The sequence below is a fragment of the Sminthopsis crassicaudata genome, chromosome 6 (assembly GCF_048593235.1).
Source record: "Sminthopsis crassicaudata isolate SCR6 chromosome 6, ASM4859323v1, whole genome shotgun sequence".
NCBI classification, from domain to species: domain Eukaryota; kingdom Metazoa; phylum Chordata; class Mammalia; order Dasyuromorphia; family Dasyuridae; genus Sminthopsis; species Sminthopsis crassicaudata.
The window spans coordinates 200,910,712-200,935,811 of NC_133622.1; the positions used below are offsets into that span (position 1 = coordinate 200,910,712).

Below are 25,100 nucleotides of genomic sequence, written 5' to 3' on the forward strand. Positions count from 1 at the left end.
GATGGCCCTTTGCATAAAATATCCTGGCGTTCCTTTCAGGCTGACTCTGAGTCATTTAAATAGCTTAAAATACAAAATCACCCTGGTTTGTCACAGTGGTAATTTGTTAGCAGATGTTTATTACAGAATTTTTTTTTCTTTTTTTGCTTCCACTCTTCTGTTAAGAAAGAATCTTGGTTTTCTACTGCTAACTTCAATCCTGGGTGTCATGATAGGACTTTGCTTATCATATAACAGGTGCTCAGCCAAATGTATGTCTTGCTGGGAAATCTCAAACTTGTATCTGAACTTGTGTATTGACCCTTTGTGGCTCTCAGGACATTTCAACTCTTCAATGAATTTTCATTCTGGTTAGGAAATCTGTAGTATAGGATTGTCCAAACACCCTTTCTGTCTTCTCTCCCAGTATTTTCCCCCCTTCTCAATATTTCTCATCTTTTATTTCCTTTATATTTCCTCTTGCTTTGAAGATATGGATATATTTGTAACTTCTGTTTTGTGATGAATTGTCTTTCTTTTCTTTTTAAAATACAATTTTATTGTCAATCCTGGCTTTTCTCTCCCTCTTCCCCTCCACCCTGCAAGAAAACCTAAATCCATTATAAATGTTGTCATGCAAAATATAGCCCTACATTAGTCATGTTAAAAAAAATAAAGAAAAAAAATAGAAGAAAGTATGCTTCAGTCTGCATTCTCAGCTTTTTGTCTGTAGATAGGTAACATGCTCTATCATGAGTCCTTTGAAATTATATTTGGTCATTGCACTGATCAGTTCTTAAATCTTTCTTTTTTAATGTATAAACATATTTATACAATTCTCTTGCTATACAAGAAAAATCAAAAAAAAAAAAAGAAAGTCAATGAGTAAGAACACAAAATGCAAGCAAACAACAACAAAAAGAGTGAGGATGTTATGTTGTGATCCAGAGTTTGTAAATCTTTCAAAAGTTATCTTTCTAATATTGTTGTTATTGTATTGATTCTTTGCATCAGTTCATACAAGTTTTCAGACGTTTTTTCCCTCCCTAAACCATTCCTATCATCATTTCTTACACTACAATAATATTCCATTACATTCATATACTATAACTTGTTTGGTCATTTCCTAATTGATGAGCATTCCCTTAGTTACCAATTCTTTGCTACTACAAAAAGAACTGCTATAAATATTTCTCTACATATGGATCCTTTTTCTCTTTAATCCTTTTGGGATATAGATATACTAGAAAAATTGCTGGGTCAAAGGGAATGTATAATTGGGGGCATAGTTACAAATTGTTTTCCAGAACGGTCTTTCTACCAAAGTGTTATTTTTCTACAGCTTTATAATTTTCCTTTCCTTTTTTGTTGTTGTTATGTTAACCAATCTGATAGATATGAAGTAGTGTCTCCTAGTTTAATTTGCATTTCTCTAATTCTTAGTGATTTAGAACATTTATGTGGCTACTGATAGCTTGGGTTTCTTCTCTGAAAAACTACCTATTTATACCTTTGGTTATTTATAAATTAAGGAATAATTCATTTTTTTATAATAATTTTCTGTGATGTCCGGATCTTTCCCCCAAAGTCATTTTTTTTTTGGTTTGGGATGTGGGGAGGAGATTTAAAAAAAATCTTGAAACTCTTGACTTTTTAAAAAATCTTCTATTTGGACCATCAGCCATCAGCCAAATTTATTATCTAATTTTTTTTTTTTTTTGGAATTAAGTGACTAGATCAGAGCTTTAGAATAGTATGGCATCTCAGAGGTTATTGTACCTGACCTTTCTCATTTTATAGAGGAGAAAATTGAGGTCAGAGAAGTAAAATGACTTCCTAAAGTCACATAGATAAATAGCAGTGGAGTAAGAAGGATTCAGGTTCTCTGTCTTTAACATGAGCTGCCCTACTTCCTTTTGGTAAAATGAAAAACATGCAAGGCCACTTCTGGGTATTAGATTGCCAGAAAGCTTGTTTCTTTGCCATTTTCACTTAGTAACCAATATCGAGGTTTTTTTCAGTGAAATTTTTCTACCTATTGGAATACATGGAATGTTTCTGATTATTTTTTCCTTGCCCAAGGTCATCTCTAACTAACAAAGGTATTTTCCATCATGTCTCTCTCATCTCTTCTTTGTTTCTTCCCCCTGGATTGTTTACTTGTTACTTGGGTTTTCAGAGAATCTTTGCTTGATGTCTAGGCCATATGTTTATAGGTATTAGAATTGTAACTGATTTTGTCCCACTTGAGCCTCTAAGAATTCTTACCTTGACCTGAGGTTAACTTATGGGCCATCTCCTGAGCCTCCTAACCAGCGGCTCATAATCTGGAGAACATGAACTTGTTTAAAATATATTTTGATAATTGTATTTCAATATCACTGATTACAAATGAAACCACTGATATTTGTAATCATATGTATTTTATTTTATGCTTTTAGCAATGTTATTCTGAGGAGTCCATTGGCTTCATCAGACAAAGGGGACAATGACATTAAACATGTTAAGAACTCTAGTGATTATAGTTAATAAACATTTGTTAAGTGCCTACTATGTGCTGGGTACTGTGCCTCCAATTTCCTCTTCAGCTGTTTAAAAGGATATTTTATTTCTCTTTGTATTTCTAGTGCTTACAAAAGGCATTTACTAAGTGCTATTTGTATTGGATTAATTTGGACATGGATCATTTACTGGCTTTAGTTCCTTATTTTGACTTCGGGATCTTCCTTATTTATAAAATGAAGGTGGAGTTGGAAGGGTCCTCAAAGATCGTCCAGTCTTATCCTTTAAATTTTTCATATGAGCTAGCTGAGGTGCAGAGAGTCACGTGAGTTGTCAAGGCCACATGGACAGTAAGTGGCAGAGCTCGGACTCACATACTGGTAACATGACCCTAAGTCCAGGTAAATGGGCCAGATGGTGTTTGAAGTGATCTTTAGTGCAAGTGCAACATGGCTTTGAGACTTGGTTCTGAAGCCAGGGTTGGTTCACAGAGGCTTCTAGGACCAAAACCACTCCTATGCTCATCTCAGTTTGCTTCTTCTGGGAGTGCAGCTGCTGCTTTGCAACATTTTTTTTTTGTCACTTATTTCCTTTAAACATTTTTTCTTTTCTTCTCTCCTTCCCTTCCTTCCTGCCTTCTCCCTTCCTTCAACTCCAGCAACCTTGTGACAAATATGCTTAGATATATACAACAAATTTTGAGGTTGGCTCTGTCCAAAAATATATGTCTTATTCTGCATCTTGGATTTATCACCTCTCCAGTAAGAGATGGATAGTTGGATACTTTATTATTGGTTTTGCTAATTTTTATTTCCCATCATTGTTATATCCTTAAAGTAATCTCAGAATGTGTTTATCACTAAAATGTCTTCCCAGGTGAGATGGAGTTTGTCCTTGTTGTCCCTTTGTTTGCTCTTTAAGGTCCTTATTTGGCTTTCCCTATTCCATGTACCCAGTTTTCTAATGCCATTTTCTAACTCTTCATTGTGATATCCGATCCAGGCCTTCACTTTCCCCACTTTTCCCATCAGGAAAGAAATATGTTGTAGTAGAAAAAGTATCTGCTTTGGAGTGAGGAGATTTATGTTCTAAATCATCTGTCTACTACTTAATGGCTGCACGACTCTCAGAAAGAACCTCAGTTTTTCATCTATAAAATAGGAAGATTGTTGTGATGAAAGTACTTTATAAAGTTGAAAGTGCTACATAAACAGGAGCTGTTATGTACCTTCCCCAGGTAGTCAAGTAAGCTAATCTATGATTTTGTCATAATAGGAATTTGTGGGTTTGTGTCTTTTAGGGAACTCACTTGCATTTTAAAGGGGCTTCCTGGAAACATTGTCATATCCACATCTACTGTTATAGTAGAAAGTTCAAGCTGTAGGAGAGGATGGGAAACGTTTGGGGTCATCATGCAAACATGTCCAGCTGCTCTAACCTAGAGATAAGTCCAGATTTAATGATGAGTCGTTGATATTCACAGGGAAATAAGATAATATAATAGCTGTATATTTAAGGGTTCTTAATGTTACATTATCCAAAAGTGATTGGGATCTGGTACACAATTACTTTGTTATGCTTTGTGGTAAATAAGGCTTGCTACTAACATTTGGAGGTACACCTGGTTGTGAAAGGGTAAGAATCACTGTCTGACTTTGCCAGTTACCACTGCTGACTTCTATTTATGCATCTGATTTTCTAATATGGTTAAGTCTTATTTTCTAAGGAAACAGTTGGAGTTCATATGGATCTTTAGGAATTGTTCAGGACCTTAGGTTCAAGATCCGCTATAGAAGTTTGAGGAAGTAAAGAATAAATGTTCTTTTTTGATTTCTTACATTTTGAGTATTTTACAGCACCATGATGTGTCCTATTTTGCCCTGGCCTTTGCCTTCCTCCTGAATACACTCCAGTGACTCTCATCTCCCAAATGCCCTCAGAAGTGTTCTCCAAAGGGATAGCCCAGGTCTTGGCTCCTCCCTCGTGTTCTCCATGTGTCGGATGGCTTACCCATCTGCTTTAGGAAAAACAATTAGGGAGAAATTATGATGCAGAGGGCTCACCCTGAATGTTACTCTGCATTAAGGCTGGCTCTAGTGCTTTTAAATTGAGGGAGCTTAACAGCCTGCTTTCTGAGCCACCGCCACAAGGCTGGGGAGCTTCATGTCAGCTCCTTGTGGTGGTTCTCGTCATTAGTCACCTTGCTCTGATTCACCAGGGCAGGCAGGAGTCAAGAATCAGGCTGAGAACAACCGGCCAGTCAGTTGAGGTGAGAGGAACATCTGCTTGGCTCACTTCTCCAGAGTTACGTGGAGAGTTTGGGCGCTCCGCCGACGGGCCTCCGTCATGAAAATCTCTTTTAAGCAAAGTTTTGATGAATGACAATTCTGTTTCATCTGGGCTGGAACCTCCCCCCCCCCACTTTTTAAACCTGGCTCAAATCTCTCTAGAGTGTTGTGTGCCAAGTCAATATTTTGGTAATTATGCAGAAGGAACACCAGATGGTTCCTGAGGATGACACTCTGGGTGGGAGCCTTGGTGACTGAGACTGTGGCAAACTCCACAGACCTATAATCATCAGCATCCATAGCAACATGTGCTTTTGTTACAGGGGAAAAGACTATTAAAACATTTTTAAAGTTAAAAAAGCACTGAGTAAAGCGTCTACGTCACAATATATACATATATAAATATGTGTATGTATCTCTTGCTACCCTTTCTTCTTCGTCTTATCATCTCCCCATATCAGCAATTTTTTTCCTCAAGAGGATCAAATTTTGCTTCTGTATCTAGGAAAATTATATATCCTATATGTAATATATCTACAATATAATTATGTATATTTTCTACCTTTATTGAGGTAGTGTGCTAGTTTGGGATGAAGTGAATAAGGATATGAATACAAAGAAAGAACAACCTCTCCTCATAAGGAACTTACATTCTCATGGGGAATTATCTTCTCATGAGGGGTAGGACACATCCAAATAGGACTTTAAAAGACTCCTTCTGATTGTGAAAGGAGGTGGCCCATATTGCACTGAGTCTAAGCCTGGGACAGGCAAGCTCCAGCAAGTCCTGCCAAGTATTGGAGGTATTCTTTAATTATAGGCCTAGAGGTAAACAGAATCATCAAGTCACAAAAGCTCAGAATGCTGAGTTGGAAGGGACCTCGGTGGCCGTCGAGTCTAACTCAGACCTGAAAAGATTCTTTGGGTAACTTCTCTAAGAAGTCATCAGTTAGCTCTCCTCACAGCCTTCCTTGGGGAGCTGGGAGCAGAGGAAGGAGAGGGCACACCATTCAGCTTTGGGGGGGAGCTCTGTAAATTCTCTTCCTGGGCACTTCGTTATCTTGTCGTGGTTCTACCCTTTGGGACCAAGGAAGACGAGCCTGGGCCCTTTCCCACATGACACGGCTGCTTCCATGTGCATCCCTCTGCACCCCCTCTTCCATCTTTTCTTTGGGCTCAGCTTTTCTAGATTCTTCAAATCTTCCATGGCATGAGTTCTTTTCTGTCCTAGCTTCTCTTCTCTGGCCACTGTTCCTGAAATGTGGTGTCCCAAAGTGAGAAGAGTGCTCATCAGAACGCAACCTTCTTGGGGAGTGACAGGTCTTGTGTGGGTCAGAGGGCTCATTTGGGGGCATGCTCATCCAAAGCTGGCAGTCTACTAAAATACCGACATCTTTTTCAAATTTACGACTTTCTAATATGGCGCAGCGGATAGCGCATGAGGCCTGGAATCAGGAAGACTCATCTTCCTAAACTGGAACCAAGGCCTCAGACCCTTTAGCTGCACCGCCCTGTTTGCCTCAGTTTCCTAATCCCCAAGAGGAGCTGGAGAAGGATATGGCAATCCGTGCCAGCGTCTCTGCCAAGAGAACCCTAAAAAGGGTCACAGGCAGTTGGATGGGACTGAAGATGAATGAACAACAGCAACTGTCTAATACGCTTGTATTTGTAAGTTTTTTTTTTTTTTTTTTTTTTTTTTTGAGTCTCATTTACATCTCTCCCAACTGAACTACTTTTTTTTGATAGGGCTCTGTTTTAACTTATCCAAATAGTTTTGAAGTCCCCTCCCAGTTTCATGTCATCTGTATATTTGCTAAGTATTTTACCTATGCCTTTATCCAAGTTATTGATCAACATATAGATTAACATTGATCAACACAAAAACCAAGCAGAAATCCCTGAGAGGAGAAGGCTCTTCCTCAGAGACCTTTCCAGAGGGATCTCAAGCTTTTAGTCTGGTTAGATTCTGAACAGATTGAATTTGGGCCCAAGCAATCTCTCCAAATCTGCCTCCCTCTGAGGGGGAAGCTCATTACCAAAGGCCTGGCTGCCAGTTAATGATATCTCTGGCAGCCACAGTGACCCCGGAACTCCACCTGCCTTGGGCTGGTCCCCCGGAAGGAGGCCTGTCGGTCTCATGAATGACTTTCTGATGTCCCCCCTCCCCCCATTGATGGTTTGTGAGTGTAAATGAAACATTGTGAGAGGAGGGCTTGTGGGGGGGTGAACTCTGAGTGACCCCACAGCAGCAGAGGTCTGTCCTCTCAGGGCGCATCCCCACTGCTCGCCTGGCCAAGGGAACCTTGTGCGCTCTACCCTCACACTCAGGGCCCCTCGCTCATATTAAACCTGATGTTCAAAACTTCAAAACTCTAGGGCGGACGTCTTTTTGTGTCAGCTACATTTCCTGGGGCAGCTAGGTGGCGCCACAGTGTGCTCAGGAAGAATCTCCTGACTCTGGGCAAGTCATTTACTTTTTATTTGCCTCAGTTTCCCCAACTGCAAAATGGGGATGATAAATTTGACAGGATTATTTAGCTGTCCTTTCTCCTCCAACTCACCTTTTGCATCACCCAGGAAGTGAAATAAAGTCATTTCTTTTGGCTGCTCCAGAATCTTAGATTTTTTCCTGGCAAACAGAGGCAAGTAACTACCTGCAAGGCTGTAGAGAGCAGGGCAGATGGGCCAAGCCTGGGGCTTTCTGCTCACATTCTGAGTCTCTCATCCTCCTCTCCTCAGGTGTCACTCACTTGGGTGAGCTCCGATGTGACACGAGATTGGAAAATCTTTCATCCCGCGGATGTCTGTGCGCAAAACGGGGCCCAGAGATAGCCAAGAGAGCTTAGAAAGATGGGCACGAGATTCATCGTGATGAAGGCAAAATTCATTAAGGTGGTGATTGAGGAGGATTCAGGAGAATTAAAAAGAAAAATCTCTGGGAAAATGTGTATGGAGTGATGTCAGATTCATTGCTCATGGAGGATGGAGGTGACCCGGCGTAAAGGACCTCTTACGCAGTGACCGTTTTATTTCTGCACAAATAGTTAACTTGCTGCTGCATTCCAGAAGGGCGTGTGTGCTAGAAAGAGGGCAAGGGCAGCTGAAAAAAAGGATCATTCTTGCTTAAGGGAGCAAAGTATGCCTGGCTAGAATAAAATAAAGAAAGAAAAAAATCGCCGGGAAAGGAGGAGTATTTTCAGTAGGCCTGTCTGGGAGTAGTTGTAACTTGTCCTTCCATCACTTATATAGACTTTTTCTATAGTGTTTACTCTAGTAGTCATTAAAACAAAGCCAAAATACTAGAGTCTTCTCCGGTTTGCCAAAGAACATTGTACAGTCTATTGGAAATAGAGTACTATCTTTTTTTTTTTTTTTTTTTTATTCTGAGGCAATTGGGGTTAAGTGATTTGCCCAGGGTCACACAGCCTGTCTGAGGTCAGATTTGAACTCAGGTCCTCCTGACTCCAGGGCTGGTGCTTGATCCACTGCACCACCCAGCTGCCCCTAGAGTACTATCTAGACATGTTATGCTGCTGTCCAGATTAATTCAAGCTTAATTCAAGGCCCTTAACCATTTTGACTTCAACTTTCCTTTAAATTTTTATTTCCCGAAAGAAGTTAAAAATAAAATAAAATTTTGTTTCCTGCTATTTGCATAATGAGATTTCTGATCCAGACAAGCATCCTCTGAACATTCTACAGCCCGTTAGAGACCCAGAGTATCATGTTAAAGACACTATTCTGCAATACTGGTTTGGGGATAGGGGTCCCACCTCTTAGACTTGAGTGCTCTCCTTCAAACCAAATCCTATCCATCCTTAAAGACATAGGAAAAACTCTGTCTTCTCAATGAAGCTTTCAGTGATTACTCCAACTCATGTTGATCTTTCTCCATATACCTGTAGATCTTTTTTCCAGTGCCATTAAGCCAATAATCATCTGTTGTCTTGTGACATCTTTTATTACTTTGGTTTTATATCTTATATTATTACTTAAATTTTCATGTGTTTATGTCTTTTTTTTTTTTATCTCTTGGACTATATTTAAATAATAACACTTCATTTATCTAGCATCTCTCAGAAAGTTTCAAGGTATTCTACATGAGTGAAATTTCCAGATAACTAAAATGACTATTAGTCTGTCTCTAGTTTTTTAAAAGTTCTTATGTTCATTCCTAGATTTTCTCTTTATGGATACTTTTTCTTTTTGGTTTTTTTAAATTCTCTTCTTTCTGGCTTTTTCTCTTACCTATTTGTCCACTCCTCATTTTTCTTTGCTGGATTGCTATTTGCTTCATGCTCCCTAGCTATGGGTGTACATTAATTCTTTTTTTGTCTATACTCTTCCTCTTTGTCAGTTCCCATGGTATTATTGGTATCTCTAAGTAGATGATTCCCGTATTTATATATTCAGCCTTAATCTTTCTCCTGCATAGCTCCCTATTGCATAATCTGAACAATATCAGAACTCATTGTCCTCCTCTATCCTACTCTCCTTCCTAAACCCATCCAAGCTTCTTACTCTTTCTTGTGGGTAACACCATCCTTACTGGCCCCCATGTTAACAATCTTATAATCATCCTTGTTGTTTCACTTTCCCATACCTGACATAGCTAATATGTTGCTAGGTTTTTTAACTCAGTTTTACCTCCACAATAGCTCTCATCCCTACATTCTCTTTCCATTCACATGGATGCCATCCTTGTTTAGGCTTTCATCACTCCTTGTCTGGACTATTGTAATAGCCCTCTACCTTGTCTCCTATTTTGTTTTCTTATCTCATCTTTTATTTAACCAATTTATATTGCATACAGCTCTCAAAGTAATATCCTTGAGGCACAACCATCTCACTCCCATCTCCAGTGAGAGAACCCAGTGCAAACTCCTGAAACATCCCATTTCAATCTCCTCCAACATTTGTCATTATCTTTTCCTGTCATTTTAGACAATCTGAGAGCTGCTTTTTTTTTTTTTTTAAGGGAATGGCTTCTTAGCTTTACCTAACTTTTTGTAGCATATACAGCTTCCTGGTTTTATTTAATTAATAGAAGAATTGCTATAAAACCATTGTAACTCCATAGCCTGCATGCTGCTCTTGGGTCCAGCAAACTGATCAGTTCCTTAAATGTGTTGTCAGTCAGACAACAGCTCCCCATCTTGTCCACAAAAAAAGGACAAGGGGTTGTGAAATGTTTTGCTAAAATTTAGGTAAGTTATAGGTGTGTAAAAGTTTTTAATTAGGGATCTTTGAACGTTAAAAATTTTTTCATAACTATGTTTCTATATAATTGGTTTTCTTTGTATTTTATTTTGTGCATTTAAAAACCTCAATGTGAGAAAATATCCTTAGGCCTCACTAGAATGCAAAAAGGATCAGGTTGCAAAAAAGCTTAAGATTCCTAGCTTTACAAAATTCTCCTGATCTGCTAATTTAATAATTTTCAAAAGTTTTGACTATGCCATCATAGCATATACATGAGAGAATTGAGAAAGTTCAGTAAAAAGTGCCTGAAATGATCATAGAAATGATGTGACTAAAAAAAATTAAGTCTAATTGGAAGGGATTGTGGTTGAAATCCCAGGTACTCAAAAGTCTTAGTTCACTTTTAAGCTGTTTATAAAAAGTAGGGAGGATATGGAGAGTCTAAATATAAAACTTCTTTTCATGGGTTTCTAGAATGAAAGGCTACTCTTGGAAGCTTGAATATGATAGTTTTTAGACATATGAAGGATATGATGCTTAGTACTCTATGTAACTAGTTATTAATAATTATTGTCATATCTGATATTTACATGGAATTTTTCATACATGATCTTATTTGAGCCTTACTAGTTGTGAGATAGGCACAACAAGTATTAATACTCACATTTTACAGCTGAGGAAATTGAGGCATAGAGAGATTAAATTACACAAATCATTAAGAGTTAGGGCGATATTTAAATTCATGTCTTCCTAAATTCAAATCTAGAGCTCTCTCTACCATGCATGCCATGCTGTGTCTCCATAGGCCATATCACTTTAGATCATGGAAAAGGCAGAACATTCAAGTAGTTTCAGAAATTGTTTTAATTTAACTCCTGCCTGATGAATCCCTAAGAGTTTATTAAGGGAAGTTGGGGATGTTTGGTGTGTATACCTAAACTATTTACAATGATAAAGAGCAATCCTGCTGACACTCTTAAAGAATGTAGAGCTCAATGGACTTTTAGAATACTCTAGTATGGTTAACCTTTTATGCAGGGTGGTCTATCTCATTTAAAAGAGCACGGTGGAGGAATAGGGGTTATTTCTATCTTTCTCTTTGTACTACAAAACACAACCCTACAAGCTGCTTAATCCAGATTGATTGTTTTTAATCAATCAATCAACCAATCAACCAAGAAACAGAAACTTGCTGTGTGTAGAATTTCTGTCAGGTATAAAATATATATATATATGTGTGTGTGTGTGTGTGTGTGTGTGTGTGTGTGTGTGTGTGTGTGTGTGTGTATCCTTGCTTTCAAGGAGTTTATCTTCTTCAGATTAAAACCCATGAAGCAATTAGTGAATGGGAATTTATAGTTAAGGGTAAGTTGTATATGATTGACAGCAACAAGAGACCATAACAAAAGGAGTTCAGAAAAAGGAGAAATCAAAGTGAACTGGAACCATCAGGGAAGACTTGAGTGAGTAGTATTTGGGTAGTGATGTCAGACAAAAGGATTAGCATGAACAACAGCACAGAAGAGGGAAGGAGCTTGGTGTGTATGAGGGATGGCAGGGACATTGGCTTAGCTGAATTGGATAACTGCTAGGGAGTGTAGAGAAATACACATGATAGAATCTTGAATACCTTGTTCTCAGTCCACTAGGTAAATAAGGACCTATTATAGATTCTGCTCAGGAAGATTAATCTGGCATTAGTGTGTAGAACAGATTGGGAGGGCCTACAATTCTGGGTCCCACAATCCATGACCTCTACTATAGTATATCCAAGGACACAGGTGCTGTTGGTCTTGTGACTCATAGTGTTGACTCAAACCCTTTGAAGATTTTTAAGATTCAGACAAATTTCAACATAACCAATGTTATGAGATTTCCCTGGGGCTCACCCAATATAGGGACCCGTCAACACATACATAGATAACCCAGGGTGAGCTACCCAGGTGTTTTAGCATCCTCAGGTCTTCATTGCTTTGTCACAACAAGTCTTACCTGGCTTTTTTGCACTCCCACCTGGGAGACATCCTTTGCTACCTGTCATACTATGGACCAATCCCAACCCTGGCTCACAGGCCAGAGTTCTCTCTGCTGTTGTTCTCTCTTGCCTACAGTTAGCTTTCAAGTGGGTGACAAGCTGGTGTCCTCATCAGGACTATTGGCAACAGCTGCTGCTGTCTTGCCCCAAAGATCAACTGCTTAGTCTTCCTGATTGTGATCACAATTACAGTAATAAAGGCACGAAACGATGAGGGCTGGATTAAGATAGTGGCAGCATGACAGAGAGGGAGGGCTGGATCCCAGAGAAGTTTAGACAGAAAAATTGACAGCATTTGGTGTCTGACTGTAAATAGGAGATGTTCGCCACAGGAGGCAATCATTGCCTGAGGTAGGCCTGTTTTTACTACAAATATTTTCTAGATAAAATTGCTGTGTGTGCATGTGTATGTGCATGTGTGTGTGTTTATGTGACTTACGGTATCATTTCACTTTCACATCTCTAGAGAACTATTATTTCTGTTATGGGGCGGTATCCCCTTTGGCCATAAGAAAGAAGCAATGATGATACTGTGGTGATTGGTCTACAGCTTTAGCCCAGCCAGATGTGGGTGATCTAAAATTTGAATATACTTCTGTTTGGGCTTAATAATATGGAATCTTCCAAGAGCTTGGACATTTAGATCCCACTGATATCCAGGCTCTTTGTTGATTGTTGCTTCAGAGGATAGAGTTCTCCATTACTGGAAGTCTTTGAGTGGAAGCCGAGTGATTGTCAGGGGGCATTCTAGTGGCATGGGAAAAGTTCCTAAAAAAGGAGGTCAGATTATATCACTTCCTTTTTTCCCTTCTAAAGCTTAACTAAGTATGAACTGGCAAAAGTCTTTTCCTTGGTCGATGTGTCTATTTTTGGTGACAGATTATCATTGCCAAAATTCTTTGAGCAAAGTCTATGCCCAAGACCTTGAAAAGTGAATAACATCACTTGGTACATAAGACTTTACCAAAACATATATGATGCAGGGCGACACAGATAAATGCAGGAAAACCTATGCAAGAACAACAGAAGAGTTAAGAGATCTCTTCTGCCTCATTTTCTCTTCCCCCTTTCCTTTAAAAGCAACACTGCCATGGCTAAGAAACCCAAGCTCAAATTTTCCCCTCAATCTGCTGCCAACATACAGGTTTAGAATGGAAAAGAAACCAGTGCGGTTATCAGAGCTAAGGTCTACAATGACTGTTTGTTGTTTCCCAGATCTGGGCTGCTCTGTCTCCCTTAATATGGCAATAGTTATTTTGTTAGAACAAGAAGTAGACACCTCTGGTATAGTTTAATAGTTTTTTCACCAATCCTTAACTATTATTAACTTAATTCCATACTTATTTTTTTTCTTACCCACTCCCCTAACCTTGAATCAGTGTTTTATCCATGAGTGAACTTATATTTTGAATGGACTTGTTCTCCTTTAAAACCAGCCAGTTACTTTTAATAAGGTGAAGTTACAAAAAACGAATACTAGAAACTTGATTTCTAAAAAGATCAGTATGTAACTTTAACAGATTTAACATGTATCGGTCAACCTGCCATCTGGGGGAGGAGGAAGGGAGAGGGAGGGGAAAAATTGGAACAAAAGGTTTTGAAATTGCCAATGCTGAAAAATTACCCATGCATATATCTGGTAAATAAAAAGCTATAGAAAAAAGATGAGTATAGAGTCTGTAAGAGAAATGTTAAACAAATAGGCCCCAACACTCCTGAATGTTGTAGCCAGAGCCAGATTAAAATGTAATTTGAAGATATTTAACAAAGTAAAGAGAAATATCATAAAACATAGATAATATTACATTTTAAAATAAGGTCAGTATGTGCTTACATGTATGAATTAATGACTTCTATTTGAATTTGTCTAAAAGAGCAGCTCTTAAACTTTTTGATCTTGGGACACTTTTACACTCTTAAAAATTATTGAGGAGCTCTCAAAGAGATTTTGTTTATGTGGATCATATCTATCTCTATTTATTGTATTATAAATTTAAACGTCTTAATTTTATGAATTTAGTTTTGTCCTAAGGACATCTTAAAAGGGTATAAGAAATCCTGGGAGTCTCCTCACCACATTTTAGAGCTGCTGGTCTAGAACATGACATTTTATACCAACATTTACATGTAAAACTTCCTACAAAGATAGAAAGTGGCTTTATCATACCAAACAATTCTAATCTTAAGAGAATAAAGAAACTAGATCAGTCAGTGTGGAAAGGAAAGGACAAAAGGGATGACATACCAAGGTTAAAATTTGACCTCTCAGGACACATTGGCAGAAACAGGAGTTTGGAAGGCTTCTCTTCCTGTCCTAACTTTTCTAATAGAATGGAAGTGAATGAGGAGCATTTGATAACTAGCCAGCACCATATAGGTTGTGTGGATAAAATAGGTAGTGGGGCTTTTTGGCATTCGTTCCTGACTTGTTATGCTGCAGAAACCACAGCAGCCATAGACATGTGCCAACAACTATAGCAAATTTGGCCTCTTTGACAGCCCCCTGGAATGTCCCTCTCCCCTCCTAATTTCAGTTTTGTAGAAGACATGGTTATTAAGATTGGGAAGCATATTTAACTTCCTGAATGAAAGCCAAATGGGAATAAGAACAGTGGGTATCTGGATTCTGCCAAACTCCTTTGAGGGGGTTACGTGTGGGTAACTTCTGCCATACATTTTTTATTTCCCTGGGAAACTGAAACAGCTGTTATTATTGATATAATTAGTAAGGTGAGTGGCGATAATACTTCTGTAGTCCTTGTGCCATAGAGACTAGTGGCACGAAAGACTAGCTTACCGTTCGATGGCATCTCAGTCCTTTTGGCCAGAGCCATTCCCACATCTACTCTGCATCTCTCTACAGGATAGAGCTTTCCCATTAGCTTTAGGAATCCCGAGTTTTGATACTTGAGTATATTTTTGATTTCATCAATGTGGAAACTCCCTCCCGTGATGAGTTTTGTCTATTGTTTCATAGAGATAAACCTTCAATCAGGCAGAGGAGTCATCCATTGTGCTCAGTTTGACAGGGATGAGTTGAAGGGTGTGGACGTGAAGAGAGGCCTTCTTTTAGTCCTCTTGATATTGTATAGTGACCAAAGAAACATGTTGCTTGTCCTTTTGCTGTTCAAAAGTTTTCTCTGATTTGAGTTCAGTGTCTCCAGAGTCATGGTTCTGAGAGGAAGGATCTTTTTGTTTGTAAGCTCTTTCATTAGCTGTAGCCATTTCCACTCAATCAGCAATATTAGCTTTTGCTGATATAATCCAATTTATGGATCTATTTGTGGGACTTCTTGATGGTTACAGGTTTTAGTCCAGTGAGTGTTTTTACATGAATCTTCTGCTGGAACTCTGTCTTCCCAGAAATCAGCTGGAGTTAGGATCACTAGACGTCTTTATTCTTGATCTTTTATGGTCACCCTCCAACGCCAGTTCCACGAGTGCAAGAGAGCGTGAGTTCCGCCACCCAAGTTTCTCTTCTTCCTCCTACTTTTCCCACACAAGTCACTTCCCCCTCTTTGTCCCACCAATCAAGTCAGCACAGAACATCTGGGGAGGGTCAACCTTCAAACAAGTTAAGAAGGAACTGTCCAATTGGCAATTAGTCTCACGTGCTTCATTATCCAAGTGCATTGCTCAGTTCTAGCCCTTTACAAATATTCCTTGTAGATAGAATGGCTAAAAGTGGCTTGTCTGATAATAGGGTTAGGTACATTTGAACAATTGTGCCCCAAAAGTGTTGACTTAATTAGCATTTGGCAACTCGAAAATTATATGCTAAGAGATCACCACATGTCTCTGTCCTTGCATTGTCCATTCAACATTTTTATCAATTACTTGAAGATATAGAAGTTACACTAAATGTAGAGATAACATAGAGCTAGTAGAGAGGGCTAAGACAGCATGTGAAGTACTCAAGATTCACAAGGATTTGACAAGCTGGAATGCTGGGCTTGAAACTGACAAGATGAAACTTAGCAGGGATAAATGTAAAATCTTTCATTTAAGTTCAAAAATTCAGCTGTACAAGTATAGTGCAAAAGAATCCTGACTTGGCAGCAGTTCATGTGAAAAAGATCTGGGGATTTTAGTAAACTGTTCATTCATTTCCACTGATAAATTATCAATTCGACAAATATCTATTGAGTGCTTACTTTGTGTAAGGTATCACAAATTAAATGGAAACATAAGTTTAATACCATTGATAATTTTTTTAAAAAGCTAATACAATCTTGGGTTGCATAAATAATCCTGTAGAATTTCAATTATGAAAATAAATACAGTCATGATATTCTTCACTGAAGAAACCATACATGGAAAATAGTATTTAATATATAATATAATATATATTATAATAATATAATATAACATATTAATATATAATATATATATTTAATATATAATATATCTCTCCTGGCTGCACTTCTCATATCTGTCTATGGGAATTAAGATGTATCAGGAAGAGAACAGTCCATGTAGGAAACTCATAAGAACAATTGATGAAGGGAATGGGGATGCTCAGACTGGCAAAAGAAGACTTAAGGGGATCACCGGATCATTGGTTTAGAGCCAGAAGGCACTTTAGAAGTTATCTAATCCAACCTTTTAAATTTACAGATGAGAAAACTGGCATCCAGAGAGATTAAATAACTCACCCAAGACTTCATAGGTAACAGAGCCAGGACTGAAACTTAGGTCTTTTAATCCAAATCTAATATCATTTAGGACTGCAGGTAGAATAGGTCCAAACTAGGAGCAATTAGGTGGAAGTTAACAAGGAGGCAGATTTTCTTTCAATGTAAGGAAGAATTTTCTTCAAATTGCAGAGAGAGAGAGAGAGACACACACACACACATCCAGGGACAGAGAGAGATATACAAAGACACAGGGACACAGATAGACGCTACAAATGAGACGTTCAAGTAGAGATTCCAGCAGGCAGTTGATGAAAGGAGCCCAGACTTCATGGGAGAGATTAGGAGTAGATATATAGATTTGAAAGAGCATTGAGGGAATTGAACTCATGAAATTTGATGAGATTACCAGGGAAGAAAGAAGTGGTGAAGACCTAGGTCAGAGCTTTGGGGAACAACCACATTTAATCAGTGGAAATAGATGATGATCCATCAGAGGAGCAGACATTCAAGGTAGATGAGAAGTGCCATGCAAGTTGAGGAAAGAAAGAATATCCAAGAGGAAAAGATGTTCCACAGTTTTAAGAGCAACAAAGAGGTCAAACAGAATTAAGAATGAAAAAAGACCTTCAGGTTTATCAGTCAACATCACTGTTGGTTTCAGAAAGAAGTGTTAAGTATATGGTGGGGTTAAAATCCATAATATAAGGGCTTGAGAAGTGAATGGGAAAGTGAGGAAAAAGAGGTTTTGAAGTTTGTCTTTGAAAAGGAGAAAAGATATAGTTTATAAGTGATATAGATGTGAAAGCCCACACCTTTATAGATATAAAGTTGGTATGAAGTTGAGACATTTTCTATAAAAAATATGATTTCTACTTTCATTTGGAGATCCCGGAGCTCATTAAAATAGTTTAAAAGAGTGTTACATCAAAGAGGTGAATTGCATTTCTTGCTTCTCATTGTCCTGCTGTCTTTCTTTATTGACTAAAATAATAATTTCTATGTTTCCTAGGAGCAAAGGGGGAAAAATTCTACTTGGGGCCCTTTGAAACAACATTGATTCTTTGAGAGTTAATGCTAATAACATCAGATAACTAGCGAAATCCATAACATCATTATATATTTAGGGCTTGAATGAACCTTAAAGATCGTCTGGTCTAATTCCTTTATTTTACAAATGTAGAAATAGGCCCAAAGACAAGAAATGATTTTGTCCAAGCTTATAGAAGTGGTAAAGGGAATAATTAGGATTTGACCCCAGGTCCTCTGAAAGCAATAAGGAGCCACCGAAGAATGTTGAGTAGGGGAGTGATATGGTCAAGCCTTCTTCCTCTTCCTCTACACTATTTTGTTTTCGATCTTTCTTAACAATCCCCAAGGAATTTTATTATCTCTATGTAGTTGATTCTCTTATCTATTTGTCCATCCCTAATCTTTCTCCTGAGCTCTTTTGGATATCTCAACCTGGAGTTCCCATAAACATCTTAAACTCAATATGTCCCAGACTGAATTCAATATATTATTTTTCCCCTCCAAACCTTTTCTCCTTCCTAACACCCTATTACATACCACCATCCTCCCAGTCACCAGGCTGGCAACTTCCTCTAATGCAGTGGCTCATCACTTCGCACCTGGATTATTACAATAGCCTACTGGTCCGTTTTCTTACCTCAAGTCTCTCTCTGCTCTGATCCATCTTCCTCAATCTGTCAAATTATTTTCCCTAAACCTGTGATCACTGTTACATGACCCTCATTCAATAGAAACTTCAGGAAATATAAAATCCTCTGGCATACAAAATCTTTCATAGGGGAGGAACAGAACATTTATTAAGCACCTACTATGTATCAGATACAGAGCTAAATGCTTTACAAATATCTCATTTGATTCTCACAAGGACCCTTGAGTTAGTATTCTATCATTTTACAGATAAGGAAACTGAGGCAGACCTGTAAATCTTGACTGCAGACCCACCTTCTTCTCCAGAAACTTTTCTTTAATCTCAGTGCCTTCCCTTTGAGATTATATCCATTTTGTCCTACATGTAGCTTGTTTGAACATCATGGCTTAATGTCTTCTTTTGATTGTGAGCTCCTTGAGAGCAGGGATTGTTTTTTTCATTTTGCTAGGAGATGGGAAATCTTTTTTTTTTTTTTTTGTATTCCCAGAGCACAGGAAAGCCTGTGGCACATAGTGGGTGCTTCATAAATGCTTTTGACTTGTTACTGTCTACTTGTCTTAGACACATTCATGTGGCAGCTGTGGAGAGGATGGATGGGAAGGGGGAATTGAATGAAATTAGGGAGATCAGCATTTCATCTGTACTCCAAGCTGAACTGTTGAATTAGGGTCATTTTTTTTCCTTTGCTGTTGATCTCATTATTACTGATGCAATATGGAAGTACTGTCAAACTATTTTACCCAGATCAGGCCTTTTTATTATTCATACCTAGCTATTTACTATGAATAGGTTTAACCACTGCCACTCTTTACTCTAGCTCTATATCTGTTATATAGTTTGTCTTGTGTTTTAAAAATGGAATTTCTTTTTCTTTTTAGCTACTTAGTGAGATGAGTTTTCTAATTTTTTTATTCTTTCCCTCTTCACATAATTCAAACAGGGAATATGCTTATTTAAAGGTCTGGAATCTGAGATACTAGGCGCTTGTTCCTATTTTGAGCGTGGAGAACAAACAGAAAGCCAAGAGTGAGAAGTTACAGTGGAGGTCTGCCTGAGTAAAGCTCAGAGCATAAAAACAGAATCATTGGATCACTCTCTGTTTACAAAGTGTTTTTTGTTCTAGGGGTTCAGCACTGTGGTAACATTAGCTAAATTCCAACATCCTTGTGAGGGAAGTCAATGTTGTTGTTCCCATTTTACAGATGAGGTAACCGGAGTCATTTATGTGTCTCATGCAATGGACACAGGCCCAGGATTTGGAAACGTTGAGTCACAATGCCAGCTCTGTCGCTATTCTGCTGTGTGGTCTTAAGTGAGTTATATGACTGTCTCATTGCCTGCAAAATTGGAATTGTACCATCCTCCCAGCCCCCTGTGCTAATTTATCTTGCTTTTTTAACCTGAGGAAGTGAGGCCACCTCTGAGATAACCTGGGTCCTAAGCCTATTGGGCTTTAAAGTGAGGTTTATTTTTTATTGGAATCTAGATAGAAAAGTAGACAAGGACAGGGGGACATTTAAGCTCTCTCTCTTCAACTTCAGCAGAACACACATAGGTATATGTAAAATATATATACATATTATATATACTCATGTGCACATATGCAAAATATATCTATATGTATATATGATGCATATATATCTATATATGGAAAGAGAGTGACAGAGACAGAAAAAGAAAGAAAAAGACAAAGAGAGATAGAGACAGAGAAAGGGCAGGGGAGGGAGGGAGGGAAAGAGAATGAATGTACCTTCTCTAATTATTTCAAGAGTGTGATTAGAATGCTGAGGATAGGATGCTAGGGAATATTGCTGCTTTTTTATCCCTGAAATTAAAAAAAAAAAACCTGTACTGGCCATAGCAGTATCAGTGGAACATTGATGAGGGAAAGGTCACGATCAGCAGTGAGACACCTCTTTCCTTATTTATTTTTCTTCCCATTTCATCCCCATGGCAGCCGGAGAAGAAATGACTTCTCTTTGTGCTCAATTATTCTCTTCATTCTTGGAGGCCAGGCAGAAGACCCAAAGGATGGAAAGAATACCTGTTGGTTCAACAATTATTTATTAAAGATGGTGATCTGTGAACATTATTCCCGATATCCTTCTTGGATTGCCTGTTTGCAGAGAGACTCAACCTTCTTTAAAAAAAAAAAAGAAAGAAAGAAAGAAAGAAAAGAGGCAGCAACAAATCCAATGGGAAGTGATAATCATGAGTAAGGTTTATTGAAGTTTAGATAAAAGATTGAGAATTATTTGATCTCACAGTTGGGAGACACCTCAGAGATCATCTATTTCCATTTGCACAAGTATTGTGAAGTATCTCCTTTACTGCATAGCCTCAGGCTGATATCCAACTTTTGGTTAAAGATCTCCAGTTAGGGGAAGACTACCATCCCACAGGTAGTTCAGTCCACTTTAATTGTTAGGAAATTTTTCTTTAACTCAAGCAGAAATGTGTCTTCTTAATTTTTACTCTTTAGTTCTACTTTTGCCTTTCTGAGACCAAACAGAAATCTGTAAACTGTTTTCAAGCTAGCAATCCTTTACATTTCTTGAAGACGGCCATCCTTTCTTTCTCCTAGTCTTCTCTTCCCCAATTTGTATGATGTGCATTAGCTAATGGCACTGGTGGGACTTGTTATGATTTATTCTGGAATCCTTGACTCAGTGTTAGATCACTTATAAAGTTCTCTTTGTTCTAGGGGAACTGGCTGAATTCTAATATTTTTCCCCTTTCAGCATTGTCTCTTTTTGCTTTTACCTTAATTTTTGCTTCTAATTGAGAAATACTTTAAAAAGTAAAAGTAGAATATAAGTATTAAGTAGCAATATTGTACCATGTTGACTCTGCCTTCCCCTAATAAGCTATTCTGGTCTGTATCCAGATGATAATGCAGAGTGTATTTTAATAATTGTCTGAGTATATATTTGCACAATAGGTGGTGTCGGCTCATCTAAGTCTTTTTGAGGTTGCTTGCCTGGTGCTTTAAATTACAGGGCATGATAATTGAGGTCAATGATCATGACTAAGTATTTGAGGGAGCAGTAGCAAAAAAAACTTTTAAAGGTGGAGATTATTAAACTGTAACCACCTTTAAGAAAGATGAGTCTAGGATTTAACTTAGATGCTTTCTACCTTTCCCCTTATAACTAAAGCAGAAAAGTCCAATGAAAAGAGAATGTCTGTCTCAATCATTTTTCTACTATGTGAAACAACGGTTAAAAAAAAAAAAACAACTCCAAAGATTGAAGGTTTCTTTGGGATGTGAGATGTTGCAACATTGCTTCACTGGGCGCAATGGCCATCTTCTGGATTCTCTTAGATCTTGTAAATGTTGACATTGTAATAATCATATTTATTTTACTATGAATCCAGATTGTATGAAGCATTGCACAGCATCCACAAATGTGATTTATTGTTCTGTACGTTTCCAGGGATTCTAGTTTAGTGCCACAGCTCCATGAGCACTCTTATAAGTGTTAGCGACTTGGCGGAAAAATAACTAAATTTAAAATATATATACTTACAGTAAGTAACTAAAAGTTTTATCTTTTCTAGCTCTCAACATCTTCAATAATATACTTGTTCTTGCTTTTGTAAATAGTTCATAATAAATGGAACTTTTAGTTATTAAGGAAGCTTTCCAAATGTTTCCATCTTTTAAAAGCCTAAAAGTACTTAGTGGAAAATGGACTGCCCTGAAATTTGGGAAGACCTGACTCTATATGTCCTTGAACAAGTCATTTAACACCTTAATGCTGTCATCTCCATGACTGAGAAAGAGCTGCCTCTGCATTGGTGGAGGGTATAGATGTTCCCTATACCACTGAAATAATAGTATTGATCAATATAATATAAAAATATTTTTTAAAAGTTTAAAATTAATGAAAAAGTAGAGGGAATGGATCATAATTATGAGTTTCCAGAGATTTGTCTTTTGGTGCCTGATAAGTAAATATTCTAAGAGTGGGCCAAAATATTTCTTTTCTCACAAATACTGATATCTGCTCACTTTTACAAAATTCCCCTCAATCAACATCTTGTCACAGTATATCCTAAGAGTTAGACCCCATACCTCATCCACAAGTGTAACTGTGAACAGAACACAGGAAGAAGAAGAGACCTTTTCCTCACTAAAAAAAGAGAAAAAGATGGATTATGTGGATCTCAGTGCATTCAGAAAACAAACTGAGAACAAATAACTGACTGGAGTTTACTAGCTTTCCATTAGCTTACTAATAAGAGTATGGTTTAATTTATGAGGATTAGGACATAAAGAGTTGGGTTGTGCTCTGTAACCAGGACCATAAGATGTGAGATTTTATTTCCTTTTGTTTAACCTCCTACCCACCCTCTCCAAAACCAAACAGACAAAAACAACAACAACAACAACAACAACAACAACAACAACAAAACAAAACACATCCAACGTTAAACACACACACATACATGACCAAATTCCGTGCTACCTCTGGAAATGATTTTTAGGAATTCAGTGATATGTATTTTGGTCTTATCCCACAATAATAGGGTTATAGATTGCTACATTTTGTTAAGAAATGGCTCTTATTTTACTTATGATGCCCAGGTCCTCTGAACTGAGTCTTTGTCTTAGGAATGCAATGGCTATTGAACTTGTAAAAGATTCACAACTGCTACAGTTTTTTTGTGTCTCTCAAACTGAAATTTCAGTTGTGCCTATTGGCACCAAAGGGTGCTTTCCTAGAACCTGGCATGTAGTAATTTAAGGAAATGTAGCAAAATATAGTTAAAATGCTATTCCATGCAAGACATTGCATTGAAGATTGAAGATATGAAGACAAAAATCCTCAACAGTTTTCCAGGGAGTTTACATTCTATAGTGAGGGTAGAGGAGACAACATGTATACTGATAAATCAATACAAAGTCTATACAAGGTCAATTTGGGATCAGACACACTAACAATTCGATGGGGTGGGGGTCAGGGAGATGAAGAAAGGCTTTGTATAGAATGTAGGATTTGATCGAAAGGCTGCAGGGAGCTAAGGATCATAGGAAATGGAGGACTGGAGGCAGCATTCTAGGCATGTTGCAAATGCATCAAAAAAGGAAAAGAAATTTGGGATTGGAGAAGAGCGAGTGAACTAGTCTGAGGAAGAGTAAATGAACGTGAAATAAATCTGGAATGATAGTTTGTAGACAAATTTGGAAGAGTGGAGGTTTGTGGAAGGAATAAGCAATGTTTTGAAATTTGTGATTGGACCATCCCTTATTAATCAGAATGGACTAAGATTAACAGCAGCAAAACCTCAGATGGGACAAAAAAGAGAAAAAAAAGAATACTTTGCTTAAATTAAATTTTATTTTTTTTTACTTTAAACTTAGCAAACACTAAAAAAAAGGAACATTTCTATATAGAAAGTAAAAGAGAAAAAAGGACTCTCACAAATCTCTATTATGCATAGCTTTTGTTTTTAAAAAAGTATATAATAAATTCAGCAAAGTACTTTCAAAATTGTTTTGCTTGTCTGTGTTTCCTCCTGAACTCTTTTTTGTTGTAGTCTGTGCATTTGTAAATAACTTCTTTGGCCCTCTTTTCTTTCTTCTTTCTGGTTATCAGAAGCTCCTATTCCTTCACCAAAGCTGCTTCACCCCAATGAAAGAAAGAAAAACATGAGAATTATTCTAACAAATAAGTATAGACAAGCAAAACAAATGCATGTATTTGCCATGTCCAGAAATGCATATCTCATTCAGGTCCTTGATCTCATCCTCTCTCTCAGATTGTAGGTAGAAGGATTTATCACTGATCCTCTAGACTTGTGTTTGGATATTTCACTGATTCTTCAATCTTTCAAAGTTGTCTTCCCTACAGTGTTATTGTTTTGTAATTTGTTCTCCTGGTATTGTTTCCTTCACTCTGCATCAGTTCATACTAGTCTTCAGGTTTCCTTAAAACTGTCCCTTTTGTCATTTTTTATGATACAATGATATTAGATTATATTAATGCATCATAATTTGTTCAGCCATTGCTCAGCTAATGAGAAACCATTTTGCTTCTAGTTTTTTTTTGGTGCAATGACCAAAAGATCACCTATACATAGTATTGTACACATGCATCATTTTTTTCCTTTCTTGGATTTTTTTGGTGTATAAGCTTAGTAGTAGCATCAATGGGTCAAAGGGTACCCATGTTTCGGTGACTTTTCTGTGGGATTCTAATTTCCTTTCCAGAATGGCTGAACCAATTTACAGTTTTCCCAATGATGTACTAGTAGATCTGTCTTCAAACAGTCCTTCTCTTCCACCAAACAGCTGTCGTTTTAGTTTCTTGTCTTTTCTAATTTGATGAATTTTATTTGGTACCTCAAAGTTCTTTCAATTTGCATTTTAGTGATTTAGATTTTTAAAAATATGGTTGCTGTTAGCTTAGATTTCTTTCTTTGAGAACTGCCTATTCATATCCTTGGGCCATTTATCTATTGAGAAATGGTTATCATTTTAAGGCATATAATCAATTTCTTATCCCATTTTGGACATCAGGTCTTTATCATAGAAACTTGTTAAAATTTTCCCAGTTGACTGTTTCTTTTCTAATTTTAATTGTATTGATTTTGTTTTTTTTTAAAGTTTCAATTTGATTCAATCAAAATTGATCATTTATTTTCTTTTATGATCTTCTTTATTCCTTGTATGGTCAAAACCCCTTTCCCTTAGGAAAGGTATTTTCTTTAGGACGAATTCTCTCCAGTGATGATGAATAATAAAATTTGATTTGCAAGGGATCCTAGAGTTT

At 37.5% G+C, this 25,100-nt stretch overlaps 1 protein-coding gene across 16 annotated transcripts in view; it reads left to right on the plus strand.

Moving 5' to 3' along the window:
• Positions 1–25,100, plus strand: part of SOX6 (SRY-box transcription factor 6) — a 701,644-nt gene that overhangs the window by 135,533 nt on the left and 541,011 nt on the right. The window contains exon 1 of one of the 16 annotated variants that reach the window (XM_074275204.1): positions 18,821–19,633. The exons of the other annotated variants lie outside the window; for them this stretch is intronic. The gene's annotated coding sequence lies outside the window, so the exon portion shown is untranslated. Of the gene's footprint in view, positions 1–18,820; positions 19,634–25,100 lie in introns of those variants that run through there. 16 annotated transcript variants of the gene reach the window in all.